The sequence below is a fragment of the Ochotona princeps genome, chromosome 17, assembly GCF_030435755.1.
Source record: "Ochotona princeps isolate mOchPri1 chromosome 17, mOchPri1.hap1, whole genome shotgun sequence".
Classification (NCBI taxonomy): Eukaryota; Metazoa; Chordata; class Mammalia; order Lagomorpha; family Ochotonidae; genus Ochotona; species Ochotona princeps.
In genome coordinates, this window is record NC_080848.1 from 33,876,860 (window position 1) to 33,888,995 (window position 12,136).

At 44.3% G+C, this 12,136-nt stretch overlaps 1 protein-coding gene across 15 annotated transcripts in view; it reads right to left on the reverse strand.

Moving 5' to 3' along the window:
- The window catches only part of RHOT1 (ras homolog family member T1), a 99,347-nt gene that overhangs the window by 51,921 nt on the left and 35,290 nt on the right, over window positions 1-12,136 (reverse strand). The window lies entirely within an intron of this gene.

Sequence of the window (12,136 nt, forward strand, 5' to 3'; positions counted from 1 at the left end):
TCTATGTTCCACACCAAAATATGTGGGCTCAGCTTCCCAGTTCCAGCTGTCTCTGTGGCTTTCAATCTGGTAGTTCATGTGATGCTAAAGGAACTGGGCTCCTGGCACCCATGTGGGAGCCCAAGATCGTGTCCCCAGATCCTGTGTTAGCCTCGACTCAGGCCGTGTCCCACACCTCAAATAAATAAGTAAATAATATTTAAAAAACTAAAATCTCCTATAACACACCACACTGACCACTACATGTTACCAGATCTCCCTTACACATATATTAATTTATAATAATTTATAATGACGGAATCACAGTGCTAATACTATTTTACAATCTTCCTCTATCACTAATTGTCCATTTGGACAGTATACCATGTAGCTACATGAAAATCTCCTGGGAAAGCAGAAAGGATGGTTATTATTTAATGAGCACAAAATCTTTTCAAAGGGTTCATGAAAAGTTTTACCTGCAGATAATAGTGATGGTTACATAACACTGTGAATGCATTAAAAATCCCAGAATTATACACTTGAAGTATAGTTAGATATTAAATTCTCTATATATTCTACCTTAAGTTTTAAAAATAGCAGGAATAAACACATTTTATACTAACACTTTTTTAAAGAAAGATTTATCTATTTTATTGGAAAGGCAAATATACAGAGAGGAGGAGAGACAGAGAGGAAGATCTTCTGTCCAATGATTCACTCCCCAAGTGAGCCGCAACAGGCCGGTGCTGCGCTGATCCAAAGCCAGGAGTCAGGAACTTCTTTCCAGTTCTCCCATATGGGTGCAGGGTCCCAAGGCTTTGGGCTGTCCTCGACTGCTTTCCCAGGCCACAAGCAGGGAGCTGGATGGGAAGTGGAGGAGCTGGGATAAGAACCGGTGTCCATATGGGACCCCGGCGCGTTCAAGGCGAGGACTTAACTATTGCACTATTGCGCCAGACCCTACTAACTCTTTTTGATGTTACTAAAACACAATTTGTGCAAATGCACCTATATACACTTTACTGACATACATTTACAAAACATGAATATACCTACCAATGCAAGCTAGTTCATTTGAGATTAATTTCTAGACAAAATAAGGAAGATACTTTCTTATTTCTATTTTTAAAAAAATAGAGAGGGCCTGCCTGGCACAATGGCTCAATTAGCTAATACTCCCCTTTCAAATGCCAGGATCCCATATGGACACGAGTTCAAGTCCCAGCTGCTCCGCTTCCCATCCAGCTTCCTGGACGGCACGGTGTTGCCCTGTCTTCCCAGCTAGTTCTTTTATGCCCACGCACCAGGCCCCCAGCTCCTCCCCAGAGGCTGGCATCTGAATTTGTCTGGGAATCAGAGAAGGGCCCAAGCCACGCTGTATACAGCTGCTGCCAGATTCTGCATTCTGAGTTCCTCACGCAGAATGGACAGTCACCTCTCTCCTACACAGCCCCCTTGCTGCCTCACCCACTGGTGACTATGCTGATCATGTGTCTGGGCATCCTTGCACCACAAAGCAGCCCTGAATTTCTGGCCTGCTTCCTCCTTCCCAACATGGCTCCATCTGAGAAACTAGACTACCATTTCTAAAATAACACCCTGGGGACTGGCATTTGGCCTAGCAGTTCAAAAGCTGGTTGGAGTTCCCTGCCTGTGGCCTGGGAAGCCAGTACAGGACAGCCCAAAGCCTTGGGACACTGCACCCACATGGGAGAACCGAAGAGCTCCTGGCTCCTTGCTTCTGATCGGCGCAGTATCGTCCACTGCACTCACTTGGGGAGTGAATCATCAGACGGAAGATCTTCCTGTCTCTCCTCCTCTGTATATTTGACTTTGCAATAAAAATACATAAATCTTTAAAAAAAATCTGTAACCTGTGCATAACAAAGTGGATATTCCTCAGCAAACCAAACCAAACCAAACCAAACAAAAAAATCTGAGAATATGTAATGACATGGGGAAATGTATAAATAAAATGTTCACCTTAAAAAAAAAAAAAGCAGCTGGCTGGGACACCTACTTCCCAAATTGGAGCACCTGAATTCAAGTCTCATTTCCCTTCCAGATCCTAGCTTACCAATAATGCTTTCCCGGAGAAGGAGCAAGTGATGGTAAGTGACTGCCATCTTTTTTCTCCATGAAATGAGTTCCTAGCACCCAGACGCAATCTGTCCCAGTCCTTGCCATTGACTTCTGAGAGGGTACCAGCAGAGATAAAAGCTCTCACCTACTCTGCCTTTTGAATAACTAATTCTTAATTATACATTTCTTAAAAACAAACAAAAAATTTCTGTATTATTTATTTACCATTGCATAAGAATCCAGGTAATTTTAAATATTATTCAAGGGTGGGCCCGGCGCCATGGCCTAGTGGCTAAAATCCTCACCTTGAATATGAGGGGATCCCATATGGGCACTGGTTTTAATCCCATCCCCCATATAGGCACCAGTTCTAATCCCGGCAGCTCCACTTCCCATTCAGCTCCCTGCTTGTGGCCTGGGAAAGCAGTTGAGGACAGCCCAAAGCCTTGGGACCCTGCACCCACATGGGAGACCTGGAAAGAGATTCCTGGCTCCTGGCTTTGGATTGGCGCAGCACCGGCCGTTGGGGTCACTTAAAGAGTGAATCATTGAATAGAAGATCTTCCTCTCTGTCTCTACTCCTCTCTGTATATCTGGCTTCCCAATAAAAATAAATAAATCTTAAAAAAAAAATTTTTATTTGAGGGCCCAGTGCGGTGGCCTAGCGGTTGAAACTCCTCGCCTTGAACGTGCTGGGATCCCACAAAGGCACCAGTTCTAATCCCAGCAGCCCCACTTCCCATCCAACTCCCTGGCATGGGAAAGCAGTTGAGGGTGGCCCAAGTCACTGGGACACCGCACCTATGTGGGAGACCCAAAAGAAGCTCCAGGTTCCTTGCTTCGAATTAGCCTAGCTCGAGCAGTTTGTGGCCACTTGGGGAGTGAACCAACAGACGGAAGATCTTCCTCTCTGTCTCTCCTCCTCTCTGAATACCTGACTTTGCAATAAAAATAAATAATTTTTTTTTTAAAGTGCCTGCAATGGTTGGGGCAGGAATTGAGAATTCACTGCAGTTCTTCCAGATGAGGGACAAAGGACCTAAGCAGTTAGAGCCATTACTGGCTGCCTCCAGGCATCTGCATTGCCAGGAAACCAGAACCAAGCTGGGTAACAAACGCAGGCTTCTCGACGGCTGGGGCAGACCTCCTCTCTGGATTATAATTTATTAATTAATCTCCTAATTTGGATTGTTTTTCCAAGTTCTCACTTCTAGAAACAATGATACAATTACTATTTCTACAGGATAAATTCCTTAAACTAAAACTCAAGGAAATATGCATGATGTTTAATTGATACTATCATATAACCTACCCCCCAAAATCAATTTATCCCCTCAATAACAGAAATCAGGGTGCCTATTTTTTGATTCCCCTACATTTTTTCCTTTTTTAGAATATTATATTATAATGGTTAATAAAAACCATGGACCTTTTAATGTTATATTTTCTATTTTAGCAGTTAAAAAAAATATTTATTTCTTTGAAAGGTAGAATAACAGAGAGATAGGGAGAAGCAGATCTTGCACTACGAGTGCACTCCCCAAAGGGCCATGACATCCAAGTCTGGGCCAGGCTGAAGCAGGGGTCCTCCAGGTCTAGCCGTGGGTGGCAGGGCCATCACAGTTACCCTGGAGCACTTGGGCGGCCAGAAGAGAAGTGGAGCAGTTAATGTTGTACTTTGACAGGAAAGAGCAGCCCACCTGCTACAACCTCCCCAGGAGAAAAACAAAAAGATATTTGTCCCACCCACATTCCTCTATGCCTGACCCTCCCACCCCCATCAGAGGCTCATATTGGCATGCACCTCTTTCAGTTAAGTAAACAATACTAAAGAGAAAATTAAACATTTGGGGGAAAAAACATGGAGCAGCTGAGACTTGAACCATGTTGCAAACTGTGGCCCAAACTACTATGCCACAGTATCACTCCCCTCTTACAACTTTTTGTTCCTGTCATTTTTCTGATCCTAATCATTGGTATCTTAGTGCATCATGTTAAACCACTATTGTCAATCCGGGCATCTGAGCGCTGATTCAAGCCCCAGCAGCTACTTCTGAACCAGCCACCTGAGATAAGCAATGGAGAACAGCTTGAATTCCTGTGCCCGCCATCCACAAGGGAGACTTGGCTGCAGTTCAAGGCTTTGATGTGGCTTGGTCTGGCCATTACTGTCATTTCAAGAGAGAACTATTACCAAAAAGATCTCTCCATCTTTCACTTCCCTCCCCATCTCTGCTAATTCTGTCCTTCAAATAAACAAACTAAATCTTACCCAAAAAGGGGGGGGCAACTCTGTGGCCCCAAAAGTCTTCCATATGGTAGGTAGTTTGTAACTCAGCTGGCTCTACTTCCAGCCCAGCAGAGGATGACCCAGGTATTTGGGACCATGTACCCACATGGGAGACTAGAAGTTCCTGGCTTTGGCAGGCCAAGTTCTGATCACCGCCGCCATTTGGGGAGTGAAACAGCCAACAGATGACCTCTCTCTCTCTGTAATTCTGCCTTTCAAATAAATAAAATAAATCTTCAAGAAATTAGTATTATTAAACTGCTCACCAACTCAGTATTTTTGAGATTCTGGAGGAAAACAGTTCATCTACCTATTAGTCTCTACATAATAGCAAATTACATTTTCCAAATGTAATTCTAAAAACAACAGATGGAAGATCTTTCTTGCTTTCTATCTCTCCCTATTACTCTGCTTTTCAAACAAATAACTGAAGCTTAACCGAAAAAAAAATCGAAATAAATTCACTGAAAGATTAGTTAACTGCACACCTACGAACACACCATATCCTGACAGTCAAGTGTTCTCTCTCATGATGTGTTTTTAAAATACTGCTAAAGCAAGCCAATGATACAGAAAGGAAATGAAGATTCCTAAAGTTCGCACACATCACATACACAAACATTTTTCTGGTTAAGTGAGAGTCACTGATTCATTTGTGACCGACTAACAGCTCTGGTTCAGTTTTACTTTTTTTTAAAAAACTTTTTTAAAAATTTCAGACATAAAAAACTGAATAAAGTCCAAATAATTCATGTTTATGTTTTATCTATATTTCTCCTTTAACATTTTACTATATTTGCCTATTACTTATTTTTTTTAAAGATTTATTTATTTTTTATTACAAAGTCAGATATACAGAGAGGAAGAGAGACAGAGAGGAAGATCTTCCATCCGATGATTCACTCCCCAAGTGAGCCTCAACGGGCCGGTGCGCGCCGATCTGAAGCCAGGAACCAGGAACCTCTTCCGGGTCTCCCATGTAGGTGCAGGGTCCCAATGCATTGGGCCGTCCTCGACTGCTTTCCCAGGCCACAAGCAGGGAGCTGGATGGCAAGTGGAGCTACAGGGATTAGAACCGGCGCCCATATGGGATCCCGGGGCTTTCAAGGCGAGGACTTTAGCCGCCAGGCCACGCCGCCGGGCCCTATTATTTATTTTTTAAATGTATATTTTTCTTTGAAAGGCAGAACAGATTTATGGAGAGAAGGAGAGACAAAAATACCTTTCATCCACTGGCTCACTCCTCAAATGGCCATAACGGCCAGAGAGCCTCTTCTGGGACTCCAGTGTGGGTACAGGGTGCAGGGTCCCAAGGCTTTGAGCTATCCTCTGCTGCTTTCCAGGTCACATACAGAGAGCTGGATGGGAAAGGAAGTAGCCAGGACTTTAATCTGCACCTAAATGTGATGCCGGAGCCGCAGATGGAGGCTGTGGCAGCCCTAATTTCCTACTGTTGATAGTGCACTTGGGTTATGTAAAAGGATGATCTTGCCATGCAGTCTCTCACCTTGGACAAGCATTTCTTGTACACTTACAGATGACAAGCACTATTGCAGGTCTTGGGGAATTCTAGGTCTTGGGGAAGATCACTAGATCCTTCCTGCTTTTATAGAGATCTCATTCTAAGATTTAGGCATTTATCACCAATAAAGTTAACACTTTCTATACACACCAAGAGAAAAACTTAGGGGTGGCATTTGATCTAGCAGCTAAATTCCCACTTGGGACACCTGCAACTGGGGAACGGTGAATAAAAGGTACTGCTGAGACAATCCAAAATACATCTTCTTTCGGAAATTAGTGTTCAATTTGTTTCTGGGAGAAAAATCATTGTTGAAATTTCAAAATACACTAAACGACATTGTAATAAAATAAATACACCTGGTCTTTGTTCCCAGTTCTTGGACAGAGCTTCAAAAACTACTGGAACTTAGGAAGTGATATGAGTGTCTTGTTAACAATGAGTCCCATTCAACCATACTTAAGTTCATCTTAGTGAGGTGCCTAATTTAAGAGTAAGGAGGGAGCAGGCTCGGCGGCGTGGCCTAGTGGCTAAGATCCTCGCCTTGATTTCATCTGGTCCCGGCAGCTCCACTTCCTCTCTATCTCTCCTCCTCTCAGTATATCTGACTTTGTAATAAAAATAAAATAAATCTTTAAAAAAAAAAAGAGTAAGGAGGGAGCAAGATAGTTCAGGATGGAGGGTGGTCAGTGGTCTGCAGAAAAAACCACATGAGTGGAGATTCTATATGGAAATAATATGGAAAACGTATTAATCGAGACAAAACTGTAATGAACAAGGTATGGCTCAAGCACTATATTAATCATTCCACTAAAAATGAAGGCAGGGCCCAGCGGCGTGGCCTAGCGGCTAAAATCCTCGCCTTGAACACACCGGGATTCCCATATAGGTGCTGGTTCTAATCCTGGCAGCTCCACTTTCCATCTAGCTCCCTGCTTGTGGCCTGGGAAAGCAGTGGAGGACGGCCCAGTGCTTTGGGATCCTGCACCCGTGTGGGAGACCTGAAGAAGTTCCTGGATCCTGACTTCGTATAGCATAGTATCAGCCATTGCGGTCACTTGGGGAGTGAATCATTGGACAGAAGATCTGTCTCACTGTCTCTCCTCCTCTCTGTATATCTGACTTTCCAATAAAAATACATAAATCTTTAAAAAAAAAATGAAGGCAAAGGAGGAGAGAAGGGTATCCACCTCTCCCTAAACATAGTAGGAAAGCAAAGGGTCAGCTAAACACACACAGAGCCTATAATTTGGTTTCCAGGAAGAAAAAATAATAATCAGTGATCCAGTTAAAACACATGCATTCTCAAGCGGTGTCGTGCTTGAGTAATCCTAGGCAACCTTCCAACATATCAGCATTCGTGCCCTGAAGAACTCCCAGAGCCCCTTGAGGAAAATGCGGTTATTTCCCATCGGCTCCCAAGCCTGCCAGGAAAGATGAAGGAACAAGTTTCACACTGCTATCCGCCGTAAGCTGTCAAGGGCCAGGGGTGTGTGTGTTCTCTGCGGAAGCCCTAGCTCCTGACAGGTCACACAGTCACACAGCACTCAGTAAATGCAACTGTAGAGTTTCCTGGGTTTAAACACAGATTTGAAATTCAGCAAAGCAGTGGATTAGTTCTGAAGGATAAAGGACAGTGGCATGAGAAGGGAGCTCCGACCTGCCAGCCGGGGGAAGGGAGTGTGTCAACATTATTCACTGGTCCAGAGGGGAGCGTGACCTTCTGCCAGCCGCCTCCGCTGCACACACAAGGGATGGGAGGGGAACATTTCCCCACCTTCCCCACCCCTCTCCATCAGTCAGTAGCCCACAAGGGTCAACGATCCCATCACTTGTGTAACATTCAAAAATTAAGTCAAAAAATCGTGCTTTGTCCCTTTTATATAAATATCTCATCAACAAAGATACAAGCTTTGGGACTAGATAAAGCTGGACTAAAATCTTAAGCTCCAGAACTTACTAGATGGGTTTCCTCGGGCAAATTACCAAGTCTCTGTACCTTCATGCACAAAATTGAGTACTGATTGGTCTCCGAGAACTAAGAGGATTAAGACCACAGCTGTACGATGCTTAGCACAATATTGACACACATTGGTAGCTGTAGTCTGAACAAAGGGGTTAAGTGAGCACAGCCTTAGCTATTAACAATATAACGTTGGCCTCAAACTTGCTCTAGTCCTCAATTTTCTCATCTGTTAAATCAGTGAAAAAAAAAAAAAGATGGGCCCAGCATGATTGCCTAGTGGCTAAAGCCCTTGCCTTGCACGCACCGGGATCCCATTTGATCACCAGCTCTAATCCCAGCAGGTCCACTTCCCATCCAGCTCTCTGCTTGTGGCCTGGGAAAAAAGTCGAGGACGGCCCAAACCCTTGCGACTCTGCACCCACGCGGGAGATCTGGAAGAAGTTCCTGGCTCCTGGCTTCGCATCAGCTTAGCTCCGGCTGGTGCGGCCACTTGGGGAGTGAATCATTGGACGGAAGATCTTCTCTGTCTCCTCCTCTCTGAAGATCTGACTTTGCAATAGCAATAAATAAATCTTAAAAAAAAAAAAAAAAAAAAAACCCTCACCCCTTCTTCCATCTCTCTCAAGACTAATGAAAACAATTTACCCTGGTCATAATTTCCTCTGCTTTTCACATGGGCCTCCTATGGCCCAAGTGATATTTTCAAAGACTATTTTTATGAGGGAATTTAGATGTCTTCACATTGCAGCTCACATTAGGGTGAAGGGCAGCTCTGTCAAAGCACAAAATCTGCTACCAGGCCAGTTCTACCAGGTCCAGCTCCCGAAAGAGCAAACAGGAAAGGAGGCACCGTAAAGATTACAGGTAAAGGGTAAAAGTCACCTTCCCACAGGGCCGGCACCGCTGTGCGGGGGCTTACACTGCCACCTGCGACACCAGCATCCCTCATGAACACTGGTCTGAGTCCTTGGTGCTCTGCTTCCAGTCCAGCTCCCTGCTCAGGCGCCTGCTGTCCCTGTGAGTGACGTGGCTGAAGTCCAGGCTTTGATCCTGGCCACTGCAGCCGTTTGAGGAGTGCGTCAGCAGATGTCTCTGCCGGTCTGTCTCCCACCTCCCACCTCTGTTACTGTTTATCAAATAAATAAATAGAAGTTTAAGAGTCTTCCTTATACTTGAACATACAAATACACAGCACACCAAAGAACGGAGATAATTTACATCAATAACCTTTTGCAGGATGATTTTTTTAGATTTAGTCAAATCACAGTTCATCAGAAAAAGAATTTGAGGCAATTTAGCACTCACAGAAGTACAAAAATTTCACCTAATATATGAATGGTCATCTAACATTTTCTGTTCTCTTTTTCCAGAGAAATATGAAAATGATTCTTAAATTTTTAATATTTACTTATTTTTATTGGAAAATCAGATCTACAGAGAGAATGAGAGACAGAGAGAAACATCTTCCATCTGTTGGCTCACTCCCTAAGTAGCCAGGAGCCAAGACCACAACGGCTGGAGCTGAGCCAATCTGAAGCCAGGAGTCAGGATCTCTTCCGGATCTCCCGCACGGGTGCAGAGTCCCAAGGCTTTGGGCTGTCCTCAAATGCTTTCCCAGGCCACAGCAGGGAGCTGGATGGGAAGTGAACCAGTCAGGATATAAACAGGTGTCCATGTGGGATCCCAGTACACCCAAGGCAAGGATTTTAACCACCAGGCTATTGTGTTGGGCCTCGATTATTTCCTTTAAAAAATAAACTTTTTAAAGACTTATTTCTTACTTATTTGAAAGGTAGTTACACAGAGAGAAAAGAAAAAAAGAGAGAGATCTTTCATTCCCTAGTTCACATACCAAATGACTACAACAGCCCGAGCTGGACCAGGCTGGAGCCAGTAGCTTCATCTGGGTCTCCCACGTGGGTGAAGGGATACAAGCACTTGGTCATCCTCTACTGCTTTCCCAGGCAACACTGGCAGACAGCAAGATAGGCAGTGGGTCAGGTTTCAAACAGGCGCTTATATAATAGAATGCCGGTGCAGCAAGTGGCAGCTTAACTTGCTGTGCCACAATGAGAGCTCATGACAGCAATTTCTAGAAACAAAAGGCAAGGCCACAGTGATGGCCAAGGACAGAAGGCCTCTGATCCAGTTCAGCACAATAGCCGCGGTGCTGAGACGCATGCTTCCAAGTAGGTCATCCACAGAAAACATGATCCACCACTGTAAAACAAAGGATTTAGATTCACCCAGGTTACAGATTTCCTAGTCTTCCCATCCATTTTTTGAACATTTAGTCCAAAATGACAGTGAATTCCTAATAAACAAGAAGCAGAAATAAGAGTCTCTGGTCCCAATGACCACTCCACTAGCTATGTTGGCTATTTTTTTGGGTAACAAACATCTCTTGTTTCAAGTGGCAGAGAAAGCTATTCTTCATTCCTAACTGCTTTAGTAAGAAAACCTGGCTGGCTCTCCCCAAGTTACTGTATTTAAAACACTTTGTAGGGAAGAGAATGACTATGGAAATCTATTTTTAACCAGTAAACTTTCACATCTGGAAACACAATTAACCACTGTAACAAAGAAAAATTTCACTGACCATCTGCAGATAACACAGCCTGCAGGGTAAACGCTGTCACACGGTTATGAACTATGCATCTCCGAGGAGATCAACACCAGGGCCCACAGGTGACAGAGGAGACATGGACATGGAGACTAGATGCCAGCTCATGGCTGAGCAGGACGTAGTACAGACTCCATGCAGAACGTAGTACAGACTCCATGCAGAACGGACCCTGTAGACACTTTTAGCCACAGAATATCACCTGAGTAGTAAATACAGCATAATCAAACTGGCACAGTTTAAACAACATCCCAACAAAGACCAGAAGAGAAAGCAATGAGTTTTCTTTTTTTTTTAAGATTTATTTTATTTATATAGATTTTCATTTTACTTTTATTACAAAGTCAGATATACAGAGAGGAGGAGAGACAGAGAGGAAGTGGAGCTGCTGGGATTAGAACCGGCGACCATATGGGATCCTGGCGAGGACCTTAGCCACTAGGCCACGCCACCAGGCCCAGCAATAGAGCTTTAATGTTAGCTTAGAAAGTCGTTTTGTGGGCCCAGAGCAATGGCTCAGTGGCTACATCCTTACCTTGCACACACTGAGATTCCATATGTGTGCTGTTTCATGTCCCTGCTGCTCCACTTCCCATCCAGCTCCCTGCTTGTGGCATGGGAAAACAGAGGAGGAGAGCTCAAAGTCTTGGGACCCTGTACCGGCACGGGAGACCTGGAAGAAGCTCCTGGCTCCTGCCTTCAGATCAGCTCAGTCCTGGCCATTGTGGCTGCTTGGGGAGTAAGCCAGCGGACAGAAGATCTTTCTCTATGTCTCTCCTTCTCTCTGTAAAATATGATTTAAAAAAAAAAAACCTTAAAAAAATAAAGTTGTTTGTAAAATAAATATCAGAATATACCTGAAGAACGTTTCTTGAACCCCTTCAATCCCCTATGCAGCTTCTGGTGCTGCAAGGAGAAGCTGCTCTCTTGGCAAGGAAAATTATACCCTGCAGCCAAGAAATGGAATAGACATGGCCTTGCCATTGTAAGTCAGAACACAAGACTCTATCGGACAAAGCTAAGGATCCAGAGCTGAGAGTGGATGAATGCTGACTCTTCAAAACCTGACAACCACCACAGCAGACTGGGTTTCAGAAAGGAAAACAAGCACATTTTTGTGACTGGGAGGAGTGGTTTGGAAAACAAAGAAAGTATAAATAAACGCGGCTAGCTTGAAAGCATTCTTTCAACAAACATTTCACTGCTACTCTGGGCCGGGCCTGTTCCACCTGCTGGACATGTAGCAATAAACAAGATAAGCCCAAATCCTCATGAAGTTTCCGTTCTAGCCCAAAAGACAGACAAATGGACAAATACGGACAGCAATGAGGATAATGCGCAGGTCAGGGCCTACCGCCAAGGAGACAGCAACGAAGGAGAGAAAGATATGAGAGCAAGGCAAGGCCAGACTGTGGAACGCCTTCAAGCCCAGCATTAAAAATCCAAACACTATTCCAAGTAAAAGGATAAATCATTGGATACTTTTAAGACTAGCTAACAAGACCTGAGATATTCCTTACAGATGACCTGCAATAGGCTTGTGACATAGTGAGCTAGCCCAGGACCTGGCAGGTCCACACCCTGTGTGGTAGTGCCTCGTTGGAGCCCTGGCTATTCCAGCTTCCTGCTAACGTGCAACCTAGGAGCAATGGATGAACCCAGCTTCAGCCT